This window comes from Pseudopipra pipra, chromosome 23 (assembly GCF_036250125.1).
Source record: "Pseudopipra pipra isolate bDixPip1 chromosome 23, bDixPip1.hap1, whole genome shotgun sequence".
Classification (NCBI taxonomy): domain Eukaryota; kingdom Metazoa; phylum Chordata; class Aves; order Passeriformes; family Pipridae; genus Pseudopipra; species Pseudopipra pipra.
Window position 1 is genome coordinate 3,315,493 of NC_087571.1, and position 25,370 is coordinate 3,340,862.

Sequence of the window (25,370 nt, forward strand, 5' to 3'; positions counted from 1 at the left end):
CATTATTTAATTTTAAAGCAAAGGCTTCCTAAGACCCATCAAGAAGTCCCTGAAGGGAAGGGGAGGAGGGGGGATGTGACAGAGAGCACGGAACAAATGGATGTTGCAGCAGCAAGATCCTGCCAAAGATATTGAGGGATGGCCAGCCAAGACCTCTGCTTGCTGGGAATAACTGGATATGGGCTCCACAGCTGTAAACATCAGGATCTCCTCAGTGCTTCCCCAAGCACCTGGGCTAAGCCACCTCCCAGCACTATTTGGAGTTGTGCTTTCTGGTCTGACCAAGAGAAATTTGGGCTTTCACGGTCAGAGACCCAGGAACAGAGTCAGAGAGAGGCCCAGCAGGGAACAGGAAAGCACCATTTGTGGGCAGCTTCATTGATCACCACGGACTTGCTCCTCCACAGTCACTATTTTTCATCCCCACCCACTCCCACAACATAACACGGCACAGAGATCACTCTGGCATTGCTCAGCCATCTCCTATTCCTCCAAAAGCTAGCACTTGGACAGCTTCTCCTTTTAAGCAGCCTCAAAGTTGGCTCTCACCGCTGCTGGCACGAATGAAAGGGATTTCAGTTCCCCCTCCTCCTAAATCCCATCCCTTTCTGTTGTGAAGAAAAGGCAGAGGATGACCAAGGGAAGGGAAGAGCAACTCTCACCTCCCTCCCCTCCTCCTGCACGGATGCACCGCCAGTCTCGAAGGGTGCAGGGCCATCGGGGTGCCCAGGCAGGTTCCCGAGAGCCCGAGGGGAGCCCCGGGGCAGGGGCAGGGCTGCGAGGGCAAGGCTGGGAGCACAGAGCTCCTGGAGGTGAGACACGGGCACGTTCCCCATCACCCGGCCAGCCCTCCCCAGGGAAAGCAGCTTAGTGTCCTCAGCCCCAAAAAAGGGGGGACAAAGTGCCCCCCCAGCACTGCAGCCCGCGGGACCTGTTCTGCGTTCTTTAAATACGCCGGGAGGGGTAGAAAAATCGCTTGGGGTGTCTCCTGCTGCCTCCCACTCCCTCCCGCTGCATCCACACATCCACACACCCAGCCCTGTGCATAAAGGATGCCTGTCCTGCTCGGCTCAGCCATGCAACGCCTGCAAGAGGCAAGAGTTACCTTATTCCCACAGCCTGAACCGCCTTCTCTCTCCATCGTGGCTGGGAAGCTGCTCCCATTCATGCTTTAATCCCTGGGAACAGAGGCACGATTCAAAGCGGCTGCTCGCCCATCGGAGTGGGCTCCCCCAGCAACCTCCTCCTCCTCCTTCTCTCCTCCCTTTTTCGTCGTTTGTTGGGTCCGGTTTTGTGGTTTGCTGGTTTTTTTGGTTCTGGGTTTTTTTTTTAATGTATTCTTTCTTAATCCAGGCGGCAACCGAGACACTCCTTCATCGCCTCTCTGCCTCCCCGTTTCACTCGCACAGAAACAGCCTTGGAGAGCTCCTTCCTCCTCCTCCTCCTCTGCCTCCGTGGACCTCTGGCTCCCAGGTCTGCCTTCTGCAGCGTGGCGTTGAGGGAAAGAAAGAGAGTGAGAGAGGGAGGGAGCGGGCAAACAGGGAGGAGGAGAGGAGGAGGAGGAGGAGGAGGAAGAGGCCAACGGGATGCGGGAGGAAGGAGCCCGAGCGTGGCTGGCTGCTTTGTATCCAGAGCGGTGCCGACAGCCTCCCCCTGCCAGAGGAGGACCTGCTAATGGTCTGTACCAATTTATTCCACTTGGGCAGGGGCACTTCTCCCTGCGACAGGAGGAAAAGCCGGGGAAGGCTCCGAGATGGCCCCTCAAGGAATTGGTTCCTGCTCTCCTCACTCCACGGCATCACCCGCCGAGTTCGCAGCCACGGGCTCGGGGAGCCGCTCTCCCGGCTCGGCAGGCAGGAAGCGCGAGGATGGGAAGGGCTGGATGCGAGGGAAGGGTCTGGCTGGCGAGAGGGCTCAGCACCTCTCAGAGGGAGCAGTGGCCGTGTGCTGGGGGGGAAGCAAGGCTCCCCCTCCTGCCCCCGGGGTGGCAGACAGGGCTCTGCTCCACTCTCAGCACACACACACTTCAGCAGAGCACCCTCCACTCCTCTCTGCCCGTGCCCAGGCTGATGGCTTCTGGCTGAGCCCACCTGGGCTTTGGCAGCAGTGGGGAACACTCTTTACATCTCATCCAACTCCTCTTTTATCGAGCACCACGTCCCCGCTCAGCCACCCCCACCCAAAGAACAAGGTACCCCCATATTCACCCTGGCAGCTGGCTCAGGTCCCTGGCACCAGGCAAAGGGCAGCAGGAACATGATTTCCCATGGGAAGGAGGCTCTGGATGTGACTAGGGCTGACCCCAGTCTGGGGGCAGCTGCAGCAAGTGCAGCAGGCACGCAGGACACTTGTGTGAGCTCCAACCATGCAGCAGGACCCTGGGGATGCTCCCTTCCTCTGCAGGGACCATTTGGAGGATGCAGGGCTTGAAGAGGCAGAGTAAAGGTTTTATCTCCTGCTCCTGGCCTTTAACAGCTAACCCAGGCAGGGCTGACTCATGCTCAGCAGCAGATTTCTCTGAGATGGCTGAACACCACATCTCCGAATGCCACGTGCACAGCTGAACAGTTTAACATGAGCCAAAAGTCACTGCTGAGCTGGGGGCAAATCACCTTTTACCTGTCCTGAACTGCTGCCTGCTCACCTGCCTCCAACCACATCAACCCCTCCAAGGACCACCATCTCCTCCTGGCTCCGTGTTCCACACTGGACGTGCACAGATCCACAGCTACTCCCTTGTGACTCCCTCTCTGTAAGGTTACAGTGCCATGGTAACCTGTAGGTATAGACAGATTTACTTATGCTTTAGTAAAAAAGGAAGAACAAAGACAAAAATGCAACATTCCAGTTACTGTGCAAAGCTCAGAGAGCTGAGGTCCAGAGTGTGAAGCAACCTCAGGGACCTTCATCAGGTCATTCAGACCAGCATTTCCACTGGACTTGTTTGAACATTCAGACCCCAGTTCTGACTTGTGCATCTCAAGGGGCACCTGGGAACAGAGCTTTCTGCTGTTTGGAAGTCCAAACATTAGCCATAAATGTGCAGCCATCGAGGCACACTGAGAGATCCCAACTGCATCATCACAGGAACAGGGACAGTGGTTCCCATAGTCTTTCCTTCTCAAGTGGGGCAAGCTGGAGGACTCCCCACCACTGTCTCAGGTGGGAATGAGCTTTGCTGAGCTTGGAACCGGGGATTTGATGCCTCCAGGCCAGTGCTGAAGGACTGTCCACAGCGATGCTGGAAGGAAGGAGCTTTATAACAGCCTCTCCCCACAAGCTGCACTTCCCTGTGGATGCACAAGGATGAACAAGGGCTGCCAATCCAGAACCTTTCATGCACAGCCAGGTGAGCTTCTGCTCAGCCACCTCCTCTGCAAAACACGGCAGTTCTTGCAATCAAAGGGAACGTGGCCTTTTTTTGTCCTTGGTCTCATTTTCTGCAGGGTACCAAGGGAGAGATCAGCTCCAAAGACTACTTGCCTGGGAATTTTGTGCCAATTCAGCTAGTACTAAGGGTTTCACTGAGCTCTGTGTCTATTAAAAATGCATAATGTCCACTTATATCAAAAGGATAGATTCAAACCCAGCGCTTTTCCAGCGTGTCCCAGCTGCTGTTATGGCATTCAGGAGATGGATAGGAAGGAGCTGTCCCTTGGGGCCCATATCAGGAATAAGAAAAGGGCACATCCACTGACTATTTCAGGGCTGGTTGTGACAGGGAAAAATAAGGGAGAAAAGACATAAAAATGCTCCTGCCACAAAGCCTAACCACATAAATATTCAGGGAGGAGGGAAAGATGTGCTACACCTGAGATTTATAAAAATTATGGGCGAGCAGTAACATTTCAGGCTAAGCCCTGCATCTGTGTCTCCAAAGGCTCACAAAGGGGGAAGGCATTGGGATGAGTATCAAGGGAGCTCAGGAGGGACACAGACACACACACACACACAGAGGCACTGCTGCCTCCCTCCTCTGCCCCCCCCCGGCTGAAAATTACGGTCTGACGCACTCAGAGCTGCTTTTTGTGATCAGAGCAGCAGAACAACCGTGCACAGACACTGCTCTGACATTTTCCAGGGTTGTCCCTTTGAACCTTAACAGATCGACTCGCCTGCACGCTGGATGGGAGTGTGAAACATTCCCCAGAGCCAAATTCCAGGAGAGGGCAAGCCTGCCAGCAAGAGGGGTATGGGAGGAAAGACTCGATCCTCCCTCGGGATCTAGGGATAAAGGGGGAAGGGTGCTGTTTGCCTGGATCCACGGAGCTTCACGGAGGATGGGAATCTGAAACAAGCAGTATCGCTGTTGACAGCAGTGTGTATAAACAGAGCAGCATTTCCCTGCTCCCTCCCCCTTCTTATTATAGCACAAAGCACCCCGAGTAAAATACATACCCACAACAATCCACTATAAAAGGAAAACAAAGCCCGGAGCGTGTGCACGCACACACAAACACAGAGACACTCTCCTGGAGAGCACAGCATAGATCCAGTACCTTAAATGTCATTTTTTTAAATATTAACGCTGTGCTCCCGGCTGGGTTTATGTAAGGTTTCTAACCGCGGGGCTGGAGGCACGTGAAAACCTAAACTGGATGCTCGGCAGCCTGACCCGGCTCCGCCTGCCCTGGCCTGACCCCGCTCCATCCCCCCCGTCCCGCTCCATCCCCCCCGTCCCGGCCCCGCGGCAGCAGCAGAGCCGGGGCAGACACGCTCCCACCGGGCATTTTTCCCGGGAGGAAGCAGAGCTGCAGCTCCCTTTCCCCCTCTTCCCGGCGCTTGCCATCTGGCTCTGTCAGGAGGCTCCTGCTGCAGCCAGGCACAGACACGAGCGGATGCCTCTCTCCGGATGAACAACCACTTCATTAGCCGGGGCTGTGCGGGGCACAGGGAGGAGCACGAGGGCAAATCCTCGGCAAATAGCAGGATCCATTTCACACAAACGCGGTGCTGGGCTGCTGGGAGCAGCCCCGGGGCTGCCGAGATCCACGTTTCCATCTAACCTGGCTGCCAGCCCCTCCTGCTGCCCCAATCGCAGCTCCACCAGCTCTTCCAGAGCTGTCTTGTTTTCCAGCCTCAGGCAGCCTGAGCATGGGAACTGCCTCACCTCAGGCTTTCCCAGAGTTTCCTCAGCTCTAGGCTGGGCTCCAGATTGTTACCACCTCGTGGTGCCAGGCTTGAGATACGACTCCCCACAGAAATGGGACGAGGAATGAGATGGGCCAGTTGTTGAAACGCCACCTCACACCCAACCCTGACACTGGGCAGGGAGGACCTCTTTTGATGGTCTCACCCACCTTGTCATGCAGGTGAGAGGGACTGGAGGCCGTGGGAGGGGCTGTGGAGAAAAAAAAAAAGTTAAAGTCTGGTCACTTTGTCAAACTAAGACCATTCCCCTTCTTCCTGCAGTAGCTGCTCATACCCAGAAATCGAACTAACAAATTGTGTTAACTCTCCATTCAGCCAAACCCCTGGACCTAGTTATGGTGCTCCCTTTAAGCACCACAGTCCATCCCACGCTTTGGAACAGATCCTTCTCCTGCTGTGGTTGACATGTACAATACTGGGCAAAAAGATCCTCCAGCAAGCAGGACCAGCACCTGCTACTCTGGTAACTGTTCACCAAGGGCCAAGGAAGTCAACAGGTTTTCCTTTTCACCTTGAAGCCAAGACAGGGAGACACTTTCTTCCCTGGCAGCAATCAAGGCTCTGTAAGTGCAGGGAGGGCATTCATCCTCCCTGATCTGTGGGTGCAGCACACCCTCAGGGTGCTGCACAGATATTGCACAATATATTTAGGAGCAGGTCAGAGCAGAGGAGGTCTCCATGGTGCTGCATCAGCAGGTGGTGCTCTCCCCTTCAGTTAAGCCCTAGCCTGGCATTTTCCCGCTGGGATTTCCTCCAGTAAGGACACCTCAGCCTAAGGCAAGCCCCCTCTGCTCTGCACTGCTGAGAGACTGAGCCTGCATCAGTTCAGAGCCACACTTTGCACGGAGCTCCCCATGGACAGTGGTGCTCCTTAACATCTTGGGAGAAACTCTTCGTGGGCTAAAGACCCATCGTAGGTGAGCCAAACTCAAGGGAACATCTAAAAGGAAACGGTTTAACACATTGCTGGGAGCTGGCAGGAGTGATTCAATAACCCCCAGACTCTTTTGTCCAGCTACAGCCGTTCCCTGATTGTTACCCTGGCTGGGATCCAAGGCAGAGATTGTTCAGAGACCAGCACAACCCAGACGGTGCTAAACCACAGCATGCAAACTGTTCTCCAAGGGGTTTTAATTTATTGGGAAGCACCCTCTCAGCAAACAAACATACCCAGGGATCCAGCTCCCTCCACAGGGCTTTGTAATTAAGCTCTGTGTCCAAACCCTCTGCACACCCATCACACAGGTCAGGAACTCTCTCTCTGGATGCCACAGCTTGATACCAGAAGAGAGGAGAGGAAGCAAACACAGGCACACACTGCTGGAGTTATTGCTGGGTCTCTGGGTGCGGTGAGACAACCCCAAATGGGGATTTCCACATGACAAAAAGTCACAGGCCCGTTGTTTTTAGGGGTCAGGAGACTGAGCAGCCAGTCCAAGCCTGCATCTCTCTCTGCCTTAATACTTCAGCTGTGCTGTTGGTAAGTGCTCTGCCCCATTTCCTGCCCTGTTGTCCCCACATTTTCTACCACTGCTTCTCCAGGCAGCTTTGGCTCTTTCTGAGAGAGAACCCTCTTCAAGAGCAGCTTGTGACACTCTGGGATTGCAACACAATGAACTGATAAAGCGAGACATAGAAGCGCATAAATAATCATAATATCTCATGTCCCAAGATCACACAAGCAATTTAGATTCTTTTTTCGTGTCCCGTTTATAAATATTCATTTCGGAGATGTTTTAAACCAACAGAGCCTGATGCAGACTTGCTCCAAAAGCTCCAGCAGCCTGGCATTCCCATGCAGTGTGCAGGCAAATTACACCTCTTTGAAGCCTCACCTCGCCCTGCTGGGGTGAGCAAAGCCCTGCTGCCTCTTGCCTGCAAATATCCACAGACCATGACAAAAAAAACTCAGCAGCAAATGTCTCAGCAGCTCCTGCCGCTCCTGTGGAAGTCATGTCCCTGCCATGTCCCCATTCCCTGCTATTAACCTCCATCTCCAAACTCTTACATGACAACGTGGGAATCACATCACCTTGTCTGGGTTGACCCAGCTGCCACCCAACAGAACCACTTGGATCTACAAAAAAACTGCTGTGTTCGTGCCTGGAAAAGAAAAATTAATATGCAAAGAGTGATAAATCCTCTGATGTGCACATTTATGTTTTTATCATGTAGTTAATCAGGAAAGAGTATGTTCAGTTTAGATACAGCTCCACACTTTGCCTCTATAATCCGAATCCCAGAAGGGTCTTATAAAACCATAATCTGCAATGCAAAGTTGCAAAGCATATGGGAGTGTCTATAGATTTTCCAAATCACCTGTGCCCTAATTTAATATGAATAACAATTAGTTTACTCTTATCAGTTAATTGTGCCCCTTGTGGATTCAGCAACACTGCATCTCGTCACCGAACACCTTTGTCTGAGCAAACTTTAATTACACTTCCCCTCGCCCAGCCCCACTCGCAGCTTTGGCAACAAAGGCGAAACTGCTGCTAAACAAAAATCCCACCGCCGGCGACAACACAAAGGGAGAGAATCAGAGGAGCAAACAAAGCAGCCCGGGGTTAATAGCAGGGAGTGTAACTCGGCCCCTGCAGCGCAGGCAGAGCAGCGGGATCCTCCCAGCATCCCGGAGGAGCAGCACCCGGCGCTTCTCCAGCCCAGACAGCACTGACAGCCCTCCATCCCCATCTCCATCCCAAGGTGTGCCTCCCAGCCCCGGGCAGCAGCGGGAGAAGATTGGCGAGCGCTTTCATTCAGCTCCGGAGCTGTGATTAGAGAGGATTGAGAGCCGAGGCACCGGGGCCCTATTTCCCGCTCCGCCGCTGACTCCAAATGTGCGAGGCACTTAAAGCCGAGCTGCTCCCTCACCCATCCAGCAGCACGGGTGTTGTCATTGATAAAAGGGATGGGCTGTGCACACACACTCACCCAACGCTTAGGGACCAATCCTGCACTGAAATCACTCTCACTGCACCCTGAAGTGCTGCAACATTTACCTTTGGCACAGGATTCGCGTTTTCTTTTCGAGGCGCCAAGTCCCCTTGTGAATCATACAAAGGAGCAGATTGAGGATGACTGTTCCTACTTCCATTTCAAACACTGCAGGGTTTTACACACACACAGGCCTTCAATCTCAGTTACACCATCACCTTGGCAGCAAAACGTTGCCTTTGCATAGCAGAGGATGCAGCTACAACCCCTTTGGCAGAGCCGAAGGAACGAGCCTGCAGCACGGCAGATAAAGCCTCTGGTGGGAGGAATCTCTTCAGCCCGGGGATGGAGAGGCATCACAGTGGCAGAATGATGTGGTGTTGAAGCCACAAAGGATGTGCATCTTCCCACTTAGGATGCTGGAAGTTCCAGGACCCTGCTGCTGCTCTCACTCTCCAAAGGACTGGTACCACCTCTGTGGTTTTGCTCCCTGCCCCTCCACAGCACAAGGAATTCCAGCAACTTCTTGCCTCACAGCCTTCAGAGCAGGTGTAAGGGAAGGCTTCTTCATAATCTGTGCTGATCCTGCTCCTACAGCACCCTGAACACATCTGAGAAGGACACTCACCCCGCTCAAGTGAGGGAATCCATCACCTGCCACATCAAATATGCTCATCACCTTTCCACAGCATGACCTCTGCTCCTCTCTGAGATGGGAGATCTCCACCCTTACAAAGGAATAAGCTGCTGTGAATACTTAATTGCTTTTATTACTCTCCTGTAATTGTTAGCATGACCTTTCCATGGACTATTTTGATGTGTCTCTCACCAGGTCATTATTTCTGAGCCATAGGCTCCAGTGGAACAGGAACATTAATCTGCTACAGACAGCAGATACAAAGCTCATGGTGTTTGATCTCTCCTGGTAAAAAAAGGATGCCACAAGCTAGGCCAGGCTGAGCTCTGGCATTCTGGCCATGCCATGAAAGATTTTTGACTTTTCCCAATTTCTCCCACCTCTCTTGTTGATCACCTCGTTAGCTTAGCAAGCAGCAACTACAATTACACATTCTAAATATGGCCAAGAATAACTGGCACAGTGTGAGTGGGGAGTCCAAGCTGCAGTGGCCAGGATAATTCTGCAGGCAGCATTGGCTACTTCGACAGCAGAGTGAGTCATTCCCCAAACTAATTCCCAGCTAAAGAGAAAAATCAGGCTTTGATTCTCTGTGGAGGTACGAGCAACACCACCTTTGCAGCTCCCATTTCTGCTCCAGGCCATCCCACACTGCCAAACACATGCAGCACCAGGCAGGACGAGCTGGCAGGCAAGAACAGGGTCTGCCTTTTGACCATCTAATTCTTCTCAGAACAAAGCCAGGGCTCAAGCAGGGCTGCTTTGGCTGAAGAAGCTGGAAACACAAACCAAACAAAAGCTTATCCTGCAGACCTGCCAGCTCATGCAGGTCTGACAGCCTCACCCTGCAAATAAATTGTTTCTGGTGGAAGCAGAGGAGTCATCTCATCCATCTCAGGTACTGCAAATCCATGGCTGGCCTTTCTGAGACTGCAGTGTATTAAGAATGCTGTTTAAATGGCTCCCAGCTTACCAAACAGCCTTTTCATACACAGAAATGCAACATTTGTTAAGTTGTTGAGGATGTCCCAATGCTGGAAGTGTCCAAAGCCAGGCTGGACAGGACTTTGAGCAACCTGGTCTAGTGGAAGGTGCCCCTGCCCATGGCAGGGTGTGGAACGAGACGACCTTTAAGGTGCCTTCCAACTCAAACCATTCTGTGATTTTCTAATTATTGACACTCCTTTCCTCCTTCCTTTCCTGTCTCCCAGCTACTCATTCAGTAGAGAGACAAATCTCCTAAAGCAGAGCAGCCAAAAGTGAGCTCATGTCCTGCTCCACCCGTGAACAGACCACACTCCAGGTGAGGGACTGCCCAAGTCCTTGCAGGACCGGAACATCCCAAAGCCTGACTGCAACCCCAAGGACTGCAGGGACACTCAGAGCAATGTTATTCACCACGTACCCTGATGACATACACACAGGCAGGAAAAGGCTCAGCATTTGGACTCAGGCACAGACACACCAACGTGCCCTCTTCCTGCAGGAATACAGATGGGAGATTTGCTCTTCTCTTGGGCTGCTCCAGCACGTCGAGAGTTTCTGTCCCCGGTGCCTGTGGACGTGAGGGCTGTGCAGGGCATTCACAGCCAGCCATCTCAAAGGAACACACTGCCATTAAAACAACAAACATTTCACTTCTAAATAACCACTTTGTTGCTGAATCTCAAAGCCCTTTTGCAGAGCTGCTGCAGAGCTTCTCTCACAGGCAGAGGCAGGAATGGGATCCCAACTCTTGCTCGGGCGTCAGGGCTGCACTTGCACAGAGGATGTTCTCAAACTGGCCCAAAGTGTGCCAGAACTAAATACACCTGCAAACACCCAGTTTAATGCTGCGAGTTCGATGCTGACCCAGTTTCTCCTCCCCTCTCTGCTCCAAGAAATGCAGCTGTTCAACGCCAGCATAAGACAGGGAATCAAATCAGCAGGGCTTGGGGCTTGGTTGGTCACGACTCCTCCCTCCAGGCCAAGCTGCAGCACTGAGACACCACGCTGTGGTTTTGCTACTTGAGACAGTTCAGCAGCTCGTGTCTGCTCAGGTAAATTAAATATTGCCCTGATCAGTTCTGATGCATGAGAGCATCCACCACCAGCAGCTGAGAAACAAACACACAGGAATAACAGGAATAACATTTTTGCCTTGCAATGGAAGGAGCAAGTGCGTGTTCCATCTGGAAAAGATTGTTGTTTCTCATCTGTGTGATGCACAGCACCATTCCCACGAGGGAATCTGCTTCCATAAACACATCTGGATTAACTAAAGGGTAATTCTGTCCACAGGCACTCCAGGGAATGCTGCTCTTCAGCCCACACCCAGGACCAAGCTCTGCGTCCGCCCACAAAGGTGCACGCTCACAGTGCACTTTTTGCCCTGGCTGTTCACAGCAAAACCTTCCCTCACCCCGTGGTGGGATTCCTGATGGATTCCCACAGGCACCAGCTGATGGAGGGAGCAGCCAGGGCCCGTCAGGAAGCATCAGGCTCAGGGGCTGTCGCCTGTGCTCAGCTCCATCCTCTGCCTCCTCCCTGCTCCGAGCAAACACTCCCAACTCTCCCTTTCAGGGGCCCGTCTGCCCCCGGGCCACACTCACGGGTTTCACATTCTAAATGCTCTGATTATTATTTTATAGGCAGCTGGCTGGATGCAAAGCTTGGGGAAGTGGGCCTGCCTTTCAGGCAAGCTGCTCAATGGAAGGGCACCACAGTAAACCCATGAGGGATGGAAGGATCTGAAAGCCTGGGATAGGAGGATGCTCTTCCTCTATTCTCCTTTCCTTCTGGTCCCTCACCCTGGGGGTCAAACAGCATCTTCTGGTTTGGAATATGGGTAAAGGAAAGGCTGAGTTTTGGAGACACCAAGTCCATCCTTAGAGCAAGACACCTCCTATATGAATAATGGAGCAGCTCCACATTTAAATTTGCACAGACATTTGCACTTAAAGCAGACTAAAATCCCTCTGCTTCACCCTTCCCTGATTGAATCCAGCATCCAAACTCGGTGCAGTGCTCCAAGGGCAGTGAAACATCCCATGCAAATGGAGTAAAATATTAACTTAGACTTGGAGACGACTTTTTTTTTCAAAAATATCTATGAAACACTACTCCCTACATCTTTTAGCTCAAACCCCAGTCACACGCGTTATCTCAGCCCGGGCTGCACCAGAAATAGCAGAAGTCAGCACAAAAGTTTATTGCCTTGATTCGAAGATAAAAACAGCTCGCTAAAAGCCTGCATTCACAGCTCATCAGCTCGCACCGAAAAAGGAAGGACCGAGCTCTTACAGCCAAGCTTTGCCCCCAGCCAGTCTCCCCAGGCACCCCGGAGCCCAGGCGCGGGTCTCTCCTGTGCCCTGCTGCCCTGGCAGCTCTGCCTGCAGGCTGTGCCCCGTGCCAGGGCTGTCAGGGGCTCCCGGCACTGCCAGGCAGCCGCTCCTGCTCGGCACAGTTGGGTGAGCAGCCCCTTCCAGCACAGTTTGTTACTCACATGCTCCGCCTGCTAATTGCCTCCCGAAATGGGGAAGGAACAGATGACGAGCAGAATGCGGCTCCTGACAAATTCCCCGGCACTGTAAATACGGCTCACCTTGCTGTAAACAAGGCAACGCTAAAAAAAGGAGAGGAGGAGAGCAGGGAGAACGCCCTGTCTAGCAAAAAACAACAAAAAAATTAAAAAACTCTCAAGCTTCTCTGCTGCAAGAGAGCCTGCACAGGGGTGAGAACCCCAATCTATTTGATGCTTCACTCTAAAGACCTCTTGGTCCTGCTGAAGACACCCTGAATCGAGCTCCCCCAGGCAGGATCTCTGCCTTCAGAACTAAACCCACCAAGAGTGGGAGCGAGGAAAGGTTTAAAAACAAAGAACTTTATTTCCCCCAGGCCCTGAGCATCTCTGTATCAGTTGTGGTAGGAGAGCAGAGGCTTCTGCACCTCACAGAACCAGGGATCTGCTGGCTCTTTGCAGGTATTATGACTCTGCTATTCTAAGGGAAATGTAGTTTGCTCTTAAAAATAATGAGATTTAAAATTAATAAGCTTGGGGGCTTTAAGCTTTCTGAGTTGTGGGTCCAGAGGCAACACTTTTAGCCCACTTCCAGATTTCTTCTCCATAGCCACAAGGCCTAAAAGCTTATTTAAAAACAAAACTTCAAGGTTCCTGCACTTCCAGGAACAGGGAAACATCAAATGCCATTAAATTCACAATCACATGGCCCAAATTGACAATGCTGGTACAAAAACCACCCAGTATTGCTGACTAAACTGCTGTGCAGTGATAGTGTTCAACAGTGTGAGTCACTCCACCCCAGAGAAAACTGCATTTCAACACTGGATGTATTTGCAATACAAACCCAGCTCTCAGAAGGTGCTGGAAGCACTAGGATTATGTAGGGGAACAATGAGGGACAGATAAATAAATGGGTTCTACAGACACCCCACAACTCCTCGTAGAAAAACTTAAGTAGGAGAAAACTCCCACGTGTGGGGAAATGAACTCTGTCCCTGTTTGGGGCACCAGGACATCAGCTCTGATAGAAGATATCAAATGAAGTCAAGCAGATTAGGGGAAATGACCGTGGAAATTTGAATTCACGGGATCCTTTTTCTGCAGACAGATGGTCATTTCAGCTTTCTATTCTCTAATCCCTTGTTCTGCAAAGCAAACATCCCAAATCCCAGATAATGTAGGTTTTACCATCTCATACATTTCCCACAGCATTAAGGCTGGCCCCAGTGATAGGATACATATGCTTAAACATCTGCATGCCTGAGGAATTTACAGCCACGAGGATTTCCTACCTGGATTCAGCACAGAGGCCATCCCAGCATCCTGGTTTCCAGCCCCAGCAGCCAGCACAGGCCCTGGCTAAAGCAGTCACTTTTTCCAGCAGGCATCGTGGGGATTAAAGGGAGCCTTTCCCTGGGAATGGCCTTCCTCTAGGAACTGCCCAAAGCCTAAAATCAGACCTGAAACTCTGCTGGGAAGGAATCAGATGGTCTGGCTGTCAAACTTTTGCTCCCAGACACAGGCAAAAGAGCTGTTTTCTGAGGGAAGAGGGAGAGGAGCAGGAGATTGAAGAAGGCTCAGGAATTCATTACCAGTTTCCCTGTTTGTCAGCTCAAATGATTCATTGAAGCAGCATCTCACAGCCCAGGGAGGGCGTTCACAATTAAACAGATATTGAACTGAATTCCCTGAAATATGCATATTGTTTGCTTTCTAAAAAGCTGTTTAGATCAGACCATGAAAAGACCAGAAATTGGGAATTAGATCAACAATCACTCTCCAAGTACCCTCTGATGAGCCCTGGCTGGATGTGGAACAGAGGGATAGTCTGGAGGAGCTCTAAAAGAGGCAGGAGCACCAGAGACACTCTCTGCTGCTGTGGATCACCATGGTGAGAAGCAGGTCCAAAGCTCTCTGAACCAGCTGAAAATCCAGTTTTCCTCAAAAAACCACATTACTGCAGCAGAGAGATCACCCCTACACTGTTCACAACGCTGGCATCGGCAAAGGCCCAAATGGGATGTCTCAAAAGATGCAATTTTTACAAGCTCCAGAGGCAGAGCAAGACTTTGGGGAGCCCAGGAGCTGTGGGAAAATCCACGGGCTGGGGCACAAGGCCACTCCAGCCACACTCAGGGGTAGAACATGATCCCCCTTGCAGAGGCAGTGCCACCCAGACCCCACCACCAGCTTACCTTCCCCTGCTGTGGCAGGGAAGATTGAGGCTGAGGAGGCTGAGAGCTCTTCTCCCAGAGAATTCTGGCCAGGGGAGTGGCTTTCCACCCCTAATTAGGAGGAGTCACCCTCCTCACAGGCTCAACACTTCACACCTGCAGCCTTGCACATGGCAGGGTTTGGAGCAGGAAGCCTGTGGCACAGACTTGGGCACATCCTCACACACCTGGGCACATCCTTCCCAAGGGTTCCCATGGAACACGTGGCATTCCCGGGATTGCAGTTCCTGACAGGCTGCCTCCCACTCCGTGGCTAATAGCTCATTGTTTGTATTCATGCACGAGGAGTAAATTCTTCATTATTGCAGAGATCTGACATGTACAAACAATTGGAGTAAATTGATTGTATTTTCCAAATCATCACACAGGCTCTAATTCTATCTGCAAGGCGCACTAATTTGCACTAGAATTGCCTCCTAAATTAGGAATTAGAGCTTTTGACAGAGAAGAGCAATGACTGTCCTTGTGTTGCAAGGCTGGGGGGTGGGGAGGGTGCAGGTCCCTTCCCAGTTCTCACAGAAAAGGCCTTTTGTCTCCCCTCAGAGTGTGCTCAAGTGTGGTGAAGGAAATAGCTGATTAAAGGATCTTCCAGCGTTTTTCAGAGAGGTGTTTCATTGGTTTAGATGCACGTTTAAAAGGAACAAAGTATTTAAATATAACTGTTCTTTACCCAGAGCCCACCTTTTCCCCCGAGCAGGAAACTGGGACTCTCCTGATCCCTTGAAAACTGGACACAGAAGGATTTGCACGTCTTTTTCTTGAGTGAAGATGCTCAGTGCAGAGCAGCACTGAATATCAACTCTCCAAACATCCCGAAAGTGCATTTGTTCCTGCTGGAAGCAGAGGACAGGGTGCACTGTGCTCTTCCAGACATGAGGTCATCCGTGCCAGCCCCGGAGGGAAAAATGTACCAGCTCATCTGGATGGAAGGGAGACTAAATCATTAAGTTAACTTGAATCATGCAGCCAAAAAGCATCTCTGTCTCCAGGAAGGGAAGGGGTCAGGCTGTTCTGCTGCACTTCCCAAAATGCCAGGCACAAGGTGTGTTTCTTGGATGTTGCCTTTGCTGCCTGAAACAGCAAAAATCATCCTGCTTCCAGTCCTCGCTGGGGGAAGGGGAAAACAAATCCTGTGTTGGATGTCAGTCAGATTGCTGAGACAGGGAACACCACGGAAAAATATCAGCTGAATGTATAAGGCTTAACACTCAGGTCACTCTGTGAGCAGTGGAGCCACAGAACTCTGAATTTCCTATGGAAATGGATGGATTTTAGGCCCTGTTTTCTAGTGAGCTCGCAGAGCTTTTCCTCTTCCTGGGACAGTTCCAGTGTCTCCCACACAGATCCTGGTTTCTTACAAGGGTGACCTTACACTGCAACCCCCAGTACTGGGGTTAACATTCTTTTCTCTCCCATCTGTGTTTACAAAACCTATAGAAATACAGGATTCTGCCAGGCCCTTTGGGGCACAAAAATAACATCCTCGTTGAGTTGTCTTGGAGACTGACACACGCTGGAGAAATTGGTTTGCAAATGGTTCAAAAGCTCAGAGGGCCAAAGACAGCGGGATCTCAGAGGCTCTGTCTTGTTTGCAAACCCAAGGAAAACCATCTCAGAGGAATAAATATAATTATCACCACAGCCCAGAGAACTCTCACGACTCAGGCTGGACCTGACACAAAGGAATAGATAAATAACGGAGAGGGAAGGGGGAAGGCAACGCTGCCTCTCTCAGATATGCAAAACCACCCAGCTAAACCCCAGGGAGTCAGAGAGCTGCCTTTGTACAGGCATGATTAAAGACAAAACAAACACGACTGAGTTTTCTCCCCTTTGCCTTTCAACTCCAGCAATTATGGGAACTTAACCCGAAGCACACTCTGTCTGCAAGCAGCTCATCTGCAGAACCATTCGTGTTCTTGATTTCAAACTGAGGTGATCAGGGAGTCTCAGTTCCTACATTGCTGGATGACAGGACTGAAGATTCCTTTCTCTACTCACTAACCCACATTTCCAGGGATGAATGACAGAGCCATGGAATCAACACCTGAGGTCGGTGGTAGGACTGCCAAAGCATTACCACCCTGGCAACATCTCTCTAGGACATGCATTAAGTCACTCACAGCCTAAGATGAGCCAAGACAGTCATTTAGGAAAGGAGCAATTTCACCTCTGAAAACAAAGTTTAAGCCTGACTTTGGTCCTTTGCCACCCACAGCCTGTCTTCAAGATCATTCTGAGCAAGCACAGATCAGCCTCAAATTTCTGTGCAACAACCACACAGCTATTGCTATGCCCAACTTCAGGCAATAAAGTGCACTCGAAAAAAGTATTTTCCTGGCATTTAACTTTCTTTTGATCTTTGGAGGGTGCATTCCCAAGGTTTTTCCCTCACAGAGAACTGACACTCACTACACAGAAGACAAGGAGCGGGGGGAGAGAAAGGAGCACACTGAGAAACAAATTCCAGGATGGAAAACGGTGCAATTCCAGGAACAGGAGCTTTTAATGAGAAAACAAACTGCCCAGGTGAGATGAGAAGGATATGGATGAGAAGCCAGGACTGTGGATCACAGTTCTACTGGAGTCCCTGGGGCTGTGGGGTGCTCTCAGGGAACAGGAGAGAAGCAGAATGCATTGCCCTAACTTTTGTTAGAACAGTGCTAACCCTGCCTCTCAGAGTGCACAAATACAATATAATATCCCCAAACACTCCATAAGCATAAATGTAAAGGTAAGGGATTATTATGGGGTGTTTATGACCCTGCATCCCTTTGGTTCTGCAGGCACAATCTGTGCCATTGTGCTGGGGGAGCTGCTGCAGCTGCAGCACACTCAGAGACACCCATCATTGCTCTCTCTTTTAGGATAAGGAAAATTGGCCCTTGCAAAAAAAAAGCAGCTGTTATTTGTTGTTTTCGGGTGGTTGTTGGTTTTGGGTTCCTTATTATGATGAGTTTGCCTTCTCTTCCCACTTAACCAAATTACCCAGGGTTTCTGTTGCCAACCCTCTGGTGGAGATGCTCTGAGCTGGCACAGGGGCTGCTGCTGCTGCCCCCTCCTCAGGCACACCTTTGGCAGGAAGGATGAGGCTGTGGCCAAAATTGCTATCACAGCAATTTCTACACAGCAGAATTTATGACTATTCTAAATGCAAACGCTACCAACGAGCAGTTTTCCACAAGGTCAGTCAGTATTTGGGCCAAAGGAACACCTTTAACAGCTGCTGATACCAAACCCTTTGGGGTAAAAGTGCAAAGCATTTTGTGTGCAGACAGAGCCTAAACTGCCTCCATAGAAACCCCAAAATATCAAAGCCAAGCCCCTGCTCTTCACAGAAGGGTATGGGGAGAAAATGCAGCTTTGCCTTACACTGCAGGACAAAAATACAGCCACAGTTTTCCTTCCCAAATGGTCTTTTTTTTTTTTTTTTAATAAAACCACCTCATCCATTTCATAAAAGCAACTCATTTTAAAATAGCACTACTTTGGCATTAAAAATGTTTCCCCTTCACAAAACAGCGCCGCTACATTTTTAATATAATAGCAGTTCATACTGTCTAGAAATGTGCTGTAGCTTATATTTAAAGGGATATTAAAAATGTTTCCAAGACACAGCTGCTATTCAAAGCCATCCTTCTCCTTTTTCTCCCCCTGTAAGGGATAAAAAAAAGCTTCCAAGAAACCCACAAAAAGTAACAAAGGGTGATTTCTAAGGCACAACTGTTACCCACTTTTCAACCAGGGTTATACAAATCGTCTGTGTCCAACCCAACAGAAGGTGGAGGTGTGGAGTCCAAGCTCAGACAGTTTGATTTCCTCTCTGTAGTTCAGTTCCTGGAATGTCCACCTGGATTACTGACGGTAATTGACACTTTCACACGAGTTATACCAACAAATAAGAGCTAAATTTGAATTCCAGGTCACGCATAAAAAGCCAGACAAGTGAAATCTCAGGTCCTGATCCTGCAATCAGCCTCCTGCACCCCGACCCTACACAAACTTTAACATTATGCTGACAGGCACTGGCAGACACACACACACATTTGGCTGGAAATCACAGTCTATTCTTTCCTTTCCTAAGAAGCAGGATGTTTCATTAACTAAAAGCAAGTCATTAAGGGGGAGGGAGAAAAAAAAAAAAAGAGAGAAATAAGAAATGGGAAATCCAAAATAATTTTGCTCATTTTCCAATAGTGGCGCAATCACTCAGACGCACTGCAAAACACTGAATAAATAAATGTGAAAATAAGAGACTTACCCTGTGCTGCCAGCTGGCTGCAAAACTCCTGTCTGCTGACAGCAGGGGCAGAAGCTGGTTCTGTCTCTGCTCCTGGTGATGGTCAATCCACGTGTCCAGGACAATTCCTGCTCTTGTCACAGAACTGCTGCTCCCTATCAGCCTCAGGCTTCCTCATGTAATATTTCTTATACACATATTAGAGCTTTCAACTCCTCCAGACTTCTAAGAAACAACCCCTTTGGGTTCATGTTGTATAAATCTTCTACCTGTGAAAGCTCCTTTCCCTGCAACTAAATCCTGTTATTGTCCCCAGCCCACTCAGCTCCACAGGCATTCCCAGGTTTCGCTCCCCCAGCCTGCACCAAACCTGGAACTCTGTTTCTATTAATACCATGGTTTTAGCCATCCCACAACATTTGGGCTCAGTTTTTTCCTCTCCAAAGCGTGGAGCCACTGCAGGATGAAGTGCTTGAGGGAATGGCTGATTGCTGTAAGAAGCTCTGGGACACAAGGAAAGGGAAGCTCCACGTGTTATCAGCAGAACCAATTTACTGTGTCTGTAGATGGGACGATGGAAACACCCAGGAGAAGGTGGATTTAACCAACCTGCACCTGTAAGAGCAGCAAGACTTATAAAGGGGGAAAAAAAATCTGCAAATTGGCAGCTCTTTGCACCATAAATCCCCATGTCCAGAAGCTCCCTAAGCTTGCTCACATATCCCTCTCCCTCTCTGGGGAGCTGGCACAGCTCAGACCCACCTCGTGTCTCACCCTCTGGGGAGTCTCTCTGGAAGCACCAGCCAGGCTTTCCCTCATCCTGCCATGGAAAACAGGGAGGCAGAGATCACTGCTGCACAGCTGAACACCTAAAAGCTTCTTCCCAGGTCTTATCTCCCTGTTTTTAACAGGAGGGGGGCAAAGCTGGATAGCTGATATTTATTTTCCCTGTGGGGCAGTGATTTGCCCGAGGCAGCAGATCCAATCAGCAGCAGGATGAAAACCTGCCTGTGACCCCTCATGGTTTGATGATCCCCACCTGGCTGTGCCACCCCTTGCCTGCTCTGCAGCAGGTTTATACCCCAGCACCGTTGGTTTGTTGGTTTTAAACGGGCTGAATTTACAAAGCAGCGGAAAAGAAAATATTTATAGAAAGGGACAGAATGTTTGCCAGGGGGGATTCTGCATTAACCAGGCAGGGATGTGGAATTTCTCAGAGCCAGATAAGCCCTCGAGGAACTGGGAGGAGTGTTCATTAGCTGGCCAGGTGCACTCCCAGGCAGCAGAAATGTTTCCCTTCCCATCAGCAAATCACACCTTTTGCAGCAGGATTAGTTGATGCCTTTAATGATAATGTAAGAAGATTATACTTTCCCTTTCTCTTCACAATTCAAAGATCTTAAATACAGAGAGCCAGTGATATTTCTTGAAATATCACTGTGGAATTACCACTCTCCTCACACAGAAAGCTGGAAAGGCCATCAGAGTGGAGCAAGGGTATTTGCCTTAAATGTATTCATACGACAGCTCAGCGAGAGAAAACAGGAGCAGATGAATGTCTCAGATCACATCTCCACTGAGGCCTGATACAATGACAGTGCTCAGGAGATTACTGATGCTCTCTCTGATGGAGACCTGAGATATGGCTCCATGCAAACACTGCTTTTTTGGATGCTTGGGGGCCATCTGAGCCAAGGCTGAGGAAAAGGGCCACTGATGGTGGGAATTGGCAGGCAGGGGAATCCTACCCTGCATCACACAAGCTCTGTCCCTAACAGCTTCTCCTTGTGAAAGGGTTTGGAGCTTTAAGCTCTGGTATCCAGGGGATATTTATATTGGGAGATGCAAATTAAGGAACATTTCTCTAACACAGAAAACTGTAATTAGCAAATAGTCCATCCAGGCTCCGTTAAATATTTAAATTGACTGAAAGAGCTGAGCAGGTCTTGGAAACTGAGCTGCAGCATTTTTATTTTTTTTTAAATCAGGAGGCCTCCCCTTTCAAAGTTTAGGTAACAGGGGAGCTGGAAAAAAGCCAGAGGGAATAAAGATGAAACCAAAGGTATGACAGAAAATTGGCAGTGGCTGGGAGGGGGAAGCTTTCTAGGAATTAAATGATTCCACTCAGGTCCTGTTAAACTTCTCCCAGGCTCTGATCCCGTTCCTGAGGAACAGGAGAGCACTGCACTTTGGGCACCCATGATTAGGGATTTCTCATGCATCCCCATTCCTGATTTATCACCTGCCTTGCCAGGGAAAGGCTGGATGGCACACAGGGGGTGTTCCCTTTGGGTAGGTACCTTTAATTAAAACCTTTCCTGGAAGATAAGGGGCTGATTCAAGAAAAATGTCCCAGGACTTCTGTCTTAGGCTGAGCCTGAGCCACAAAGAGGTGGTGGGACTGACTGTAGCTCAGGAAACATCCAGCCCTTCCCAGCATGTGGTGTGAGTACATCCAAAATACCAAGACAAGAGCTGCTCATGGGAAACTTCAGAGAAAGAGAGAAATTTTACTTTTCTCTATGTTTTGAACCTACTTTTGCAATGCCTTATTTTTAATTAAAGCCTAGGGGATGATGTAGGGGTGAAGAAAGGCCTTGATCTTTGTGGGACTGCAGAGGGTTTGAGTTATTGCTAAAGAATAAGTTTTAGTCATAAAGAATCCTTTTGGTTTCACCCCTCTGAGATTCCAGAGGCCTCTCTGAAGACATCAGGATGCATTTGTGAGGCAGACAAACAGGAGGTTTTTAAAGGCAGGGGGACAGACACAGAGCTGATGCTGTTTGTTCCGATGCCCCCCAGCCCCTGGGCCTGGGAGGGGAAGATGCTTTTATGTCTGTGCTTCACAGTCCAGGGGAATCCAGCAAAGGGAACCTGGAAAAAAGGTTTTCCTGGATAGAAAGCTCAGAGACACACAGGAAAACAAAAGGCTGAGGGTGTTTTGATGATTCCTGTTTGCATACTGCCCACAGTGTCCAAAGCCTGTGCTGACTGCTCTCCTGAAAGACTGGGGCAAAGCAGGAGGTCAGGAGACAAAGGGCTGTGTTTCCTCTTTCATGCAAACCTGTGTCAGTCTTTGAATTCCTTGCCTCCCTGGACACTGGGATTTCAGAGCTGTGATGATGTTCTCACTGATGAAGGGAAGGAACTGCTCACTCTCCGAGTTTTCTTGGAGGCACAGGCTGAGCAAACTCACAGAGGGTTGTGGATAAATTGAAGAGGGAGCTACAGGTGAAAAAAAAAGAATAGAAAAAAAAAGAATTGTTTCTAGTAGAGCATCTGGAATAAACCCAAGCTCAACAAAGGGATATCACTTCTGGGAACCAGACTGGTTTGTATTTGATTTCATCTCATTCATCTTCCCCATTGCTGTACCTCCACCCATGTGTTTCTGCTGCTCCCTGAGCCAAGAGAACGAATAAAAATCCCCAGGTTGAGCCTTTATTAGCGTGTGTAATGCAAGTCAAGCTGCTTTGAGCATCCTCTCGTTGGGTATTAATGCAGCATGCCGTTTGTTACACGAGTATTTTGCTGTGGCAGACAGAAAGTGACATTTATGGGTCTATCATGAGAATGAATTTCACCATCCATTAAAATGATGTACAGGTAAACACTCCATTCATTTTAAATCCACGGGCTTTGGTTCTTTCTCTGCTCTGGTGGATGGCTCCATCAATACAGCTACTATTAACCAAACTATTTGCTGGGAAGTGAGAGCGACTGAAAAATGTTACAGGCCTGTAATTAAAGGGATTGTAGCTTGAAGGGAGAGCACAGGGATTAAAGTTATCAGTGAACTCTCCTCTTCTATATCTGGGATGCATCTCTGGGGCTGGAAAGGCTCTGTCCCATCCCACCACGAGGAGAGACCACTCACAGCTCCACCATCCACCACGACCGACCCAGCCCCGGGAGATTTACAAAATGCATGTTTACAATTCAAAGTGAAAAAAAACAGGTCAGTGTCTGGAAAATCTATAAATCTGACGGAACAATGGATTTATAAACCTCTCTGTGGGGTGCAGCCACTAAAGGAAGACAAGGGAGAGCTGTTGGCACGTCAAAGTTGTCACTTTGTAGGGCAGGTTGGTGCTAATCAGTCACCATGTACCACCCAGGAGGTGGCCACAGCTGAAGGGGAAGCTCTTAACACAACGTATTGCCACATTTTCCAAGCCTCTGCTCGAGGGGATGCACATGATGTAAGTTTTCCAGAGAGCTGCTGTGAGAAATGAGGCAGGTAGAAAGCAAACGTGCTCTAAATGTGAGCCACGTCCCCTGGAAAATGAAGTACTGTTGTTTATCCACTGTAATTGTAGAAATTAAGGTAATAACAATTACAATTAAGTGACTCATATGTACTACTGTGCAATTAATTTAGGCTTAGAGGCAATGTTATTGTGTATTAAATAAAAGGCAAATGATGACAGATCAGGTTGTCTGGGTGGTTCAGGTGGCTGCACTGCTCCTCTGGACCCAGCACAGCCCATCTGCAGGGCCACGAGCTGCTCAGGGCCCTGTGCTGGGGGAGCAGGTCACGCTCCCTCTGATGCCACATTAAACCTGGCTCTGCCCTTGGCTGCTTTTTGCAAAGTCAGGTTGTTCATCTGGCTTTCCCTGGGCCAGTGCCAGGCTGGAGGGGCTGGGCTGGATCTCTCTGAGCTTCCCTCGTGCCCGTTTGCCAGCCCTGTCCTTCTGGAGCGCGTTCCTGGGCTCAGCCTCAGGAGCTCCGAGCAGAATGTTGGTGCTCTGTGGGGCTCCCCCGGGGGGAAGAGTCACATCTGGAGGCCCTTTGTTTGGTTTAATACGTGGTATTAATTAGTCAGACTCCTCAGGGCTGAATTATCTCCCAGAGTGCTCCAGCAGGAGCTGTGGCACTGACTCAGCACCACATGGAGGGAGGTCACAGTGGTGCCAAGGCTCCCCCTCTGCCCACAGACCTCCCAAAGAAGAGCCACTTCCCTCAGCTCTTCCCTGACAGTGACAATCACAGCAGTTCTGCCCTCAGGAGAAATTGTTCCACACCTACTTGTTGCATTTTTGTGAACCTTTTCCTCCGAGGAAGCCACAAAGAGGTTTTGTGAGTGTTTTGAGCCACTGAATCTCTAATCCCCTCTGTCAGCTTTTAACTATTAAATTGCTGGTGCTCACCATCAAAATACGGTTGTTCACAGCAAAATGTGTGTCCAGCCCCACAAATCAAAAGAGAATTAAAAGTTCCTCTGTCTCTTTTTTAAATTCTAATGGCTGCACTTCCACAGGATAAATATTTCTGACTTGAGTCTATGATTTACTGCCTGCAATCTCCTTCTCATCCACTAAAAAAGAGAGAATTCAGAAGTTATGGCAGGAAAACTTTAAAGAAGGAAATATCTTTCTTTTCATGATAATATTCTTAAAAAATGAGTGAAAAAAGAGTATAGAAAAATCAATGTAAAAAGATTATTTCTAAGTCGGATGTGTTATAAAACACTCCTTGAGGCATCAGCAGGTCTAGTATTCGCATAAATATGTTTTCCATAATCAGTCAGTATTTAATTAACACCCAGAAACTGCCTGACAGAATCTAAATGGAATCTTTAAGACACTTAATTTAGAAAGTATGGCTGAAATGCACTGGAAATGGTTCTCCTGGCCAGTTGTTTCTCTCCCACAGATGCAAAAGCTTTTATCTCCTGGGCAGCTTGTCTGTATGAGCCTGGGAAACCTGAAAAGCTACAATTCACTTTCAAAGTGGATCTATTTAATTCACCCTCCTCTTTCTTTCAATTACAACCCCTTCCCTGAGGAAAGGAAGCTGAAGAGAACCTGTTAGAAACGAGGAGTCAGAAAGCAATAGGATATTTCCCCCAAAACTGCTTTAGGAATAATGATTGAAACTGCACAGCTCTTGTTCTGTCAGGCAAATGAATTATTTTCAGAGTAGTCCTCACTCTCTGTGCTAATTTCTGTTCATATTCATTTTGGCATCTGTGTCTTCAATGCCTTTGTCTCAGCTAAGCTTTTCCTTTGATCTCTTTAGTAGCAGGGGGCCTTGGGAAGGTATTTTTTTATTAAAAAACATGCCCTGGAAGATGTTCTGTTGCAAAACCAGCCCTGGTGTGGCAACCACCGCCTCACAATTTGCTGAGCAAGGGTTAAAACATGACACTTCTCTGCAGACTGGGAGAGATTTGCTAGAATTTGCAGTGCAAGAAAGAGAAGGGTTTGATTTGTCTGCCAAATCCCACCAAAAATCCACCCTGCCAAAGGTACTTTCTCTCACAGTGGGGAAAACCAAACATGAAGGGCAAGTTTCACTCTGCCCAGCACAATCCCACAGCCTCCAGAGGTGGGGCTTTCAAAGATTTTCCATTCACTGGTGGCATATTTTTTCTTTCTCAGGCCACAGAGGATTTTTTTCCTTTTTTTTTTCCCCCCATTAATTTGTACAGGCATTCCCATGGGATTTGTCATCCTGTCACACAGGTACAAATGTCCCAAAAAATCTTGTATTTCTTCCTGGATTCTCACTGTCTCTTACAAGTTTTGACCTGAGTGAGGCACCTGAGACAACTCAGATTATTCTCTAGTACTTGGTGACTCCAGCTGCTGTGGAAAACCCTCATTTCAGGCTGGGGAGGGATGGGAGGAGGGAGGAGATGCAGCAGGAACTCTGAACACTGAGGA

The 25,370-nt window shown here is 49.3% G+C and overlaps 1 protein-coding gene across 11 annotated transcripts in view; it reads right to left on the reverse strand.

Moving 5' to 3' along the window:
* The window catches only part of B3GAT1 (beta-1,3-glucuronyltransferase 1), a 113,294-nt gene that overhangs the window by 35,073 nt on the left and 52,851 nt on the right, over window positions 1-25,370 (reverse strand). For 3 of the 11 annotated variants that reach the window (XM_064634695.1, XM_064634684.1, XM_064634693.1), the window contains exons 1-3: window positions 18,723-18,948; window positions 2,645-2,776; window positions 1,106-1,482 (exon numbers count right to left, since the gene is read on the reverse strand). The exons of 1 other annotated variant lie outside the window; for it this stretch is intronic. The gene's annotated coding sequence lies outside the window, so the exon portion shown is untranslated. Of the gene's footprint in view, window positions 1-1,105; window positions 1,645-2,644; window positions 2,777-18,722; window positions 18,953-25,370 lie in introns of those variants that run through there. 7 more of the 11 variants (XM_064634689.1, XM_064634694.1, XM_064634690.1 and 4 more) reach the window with 7 other exon arrangements.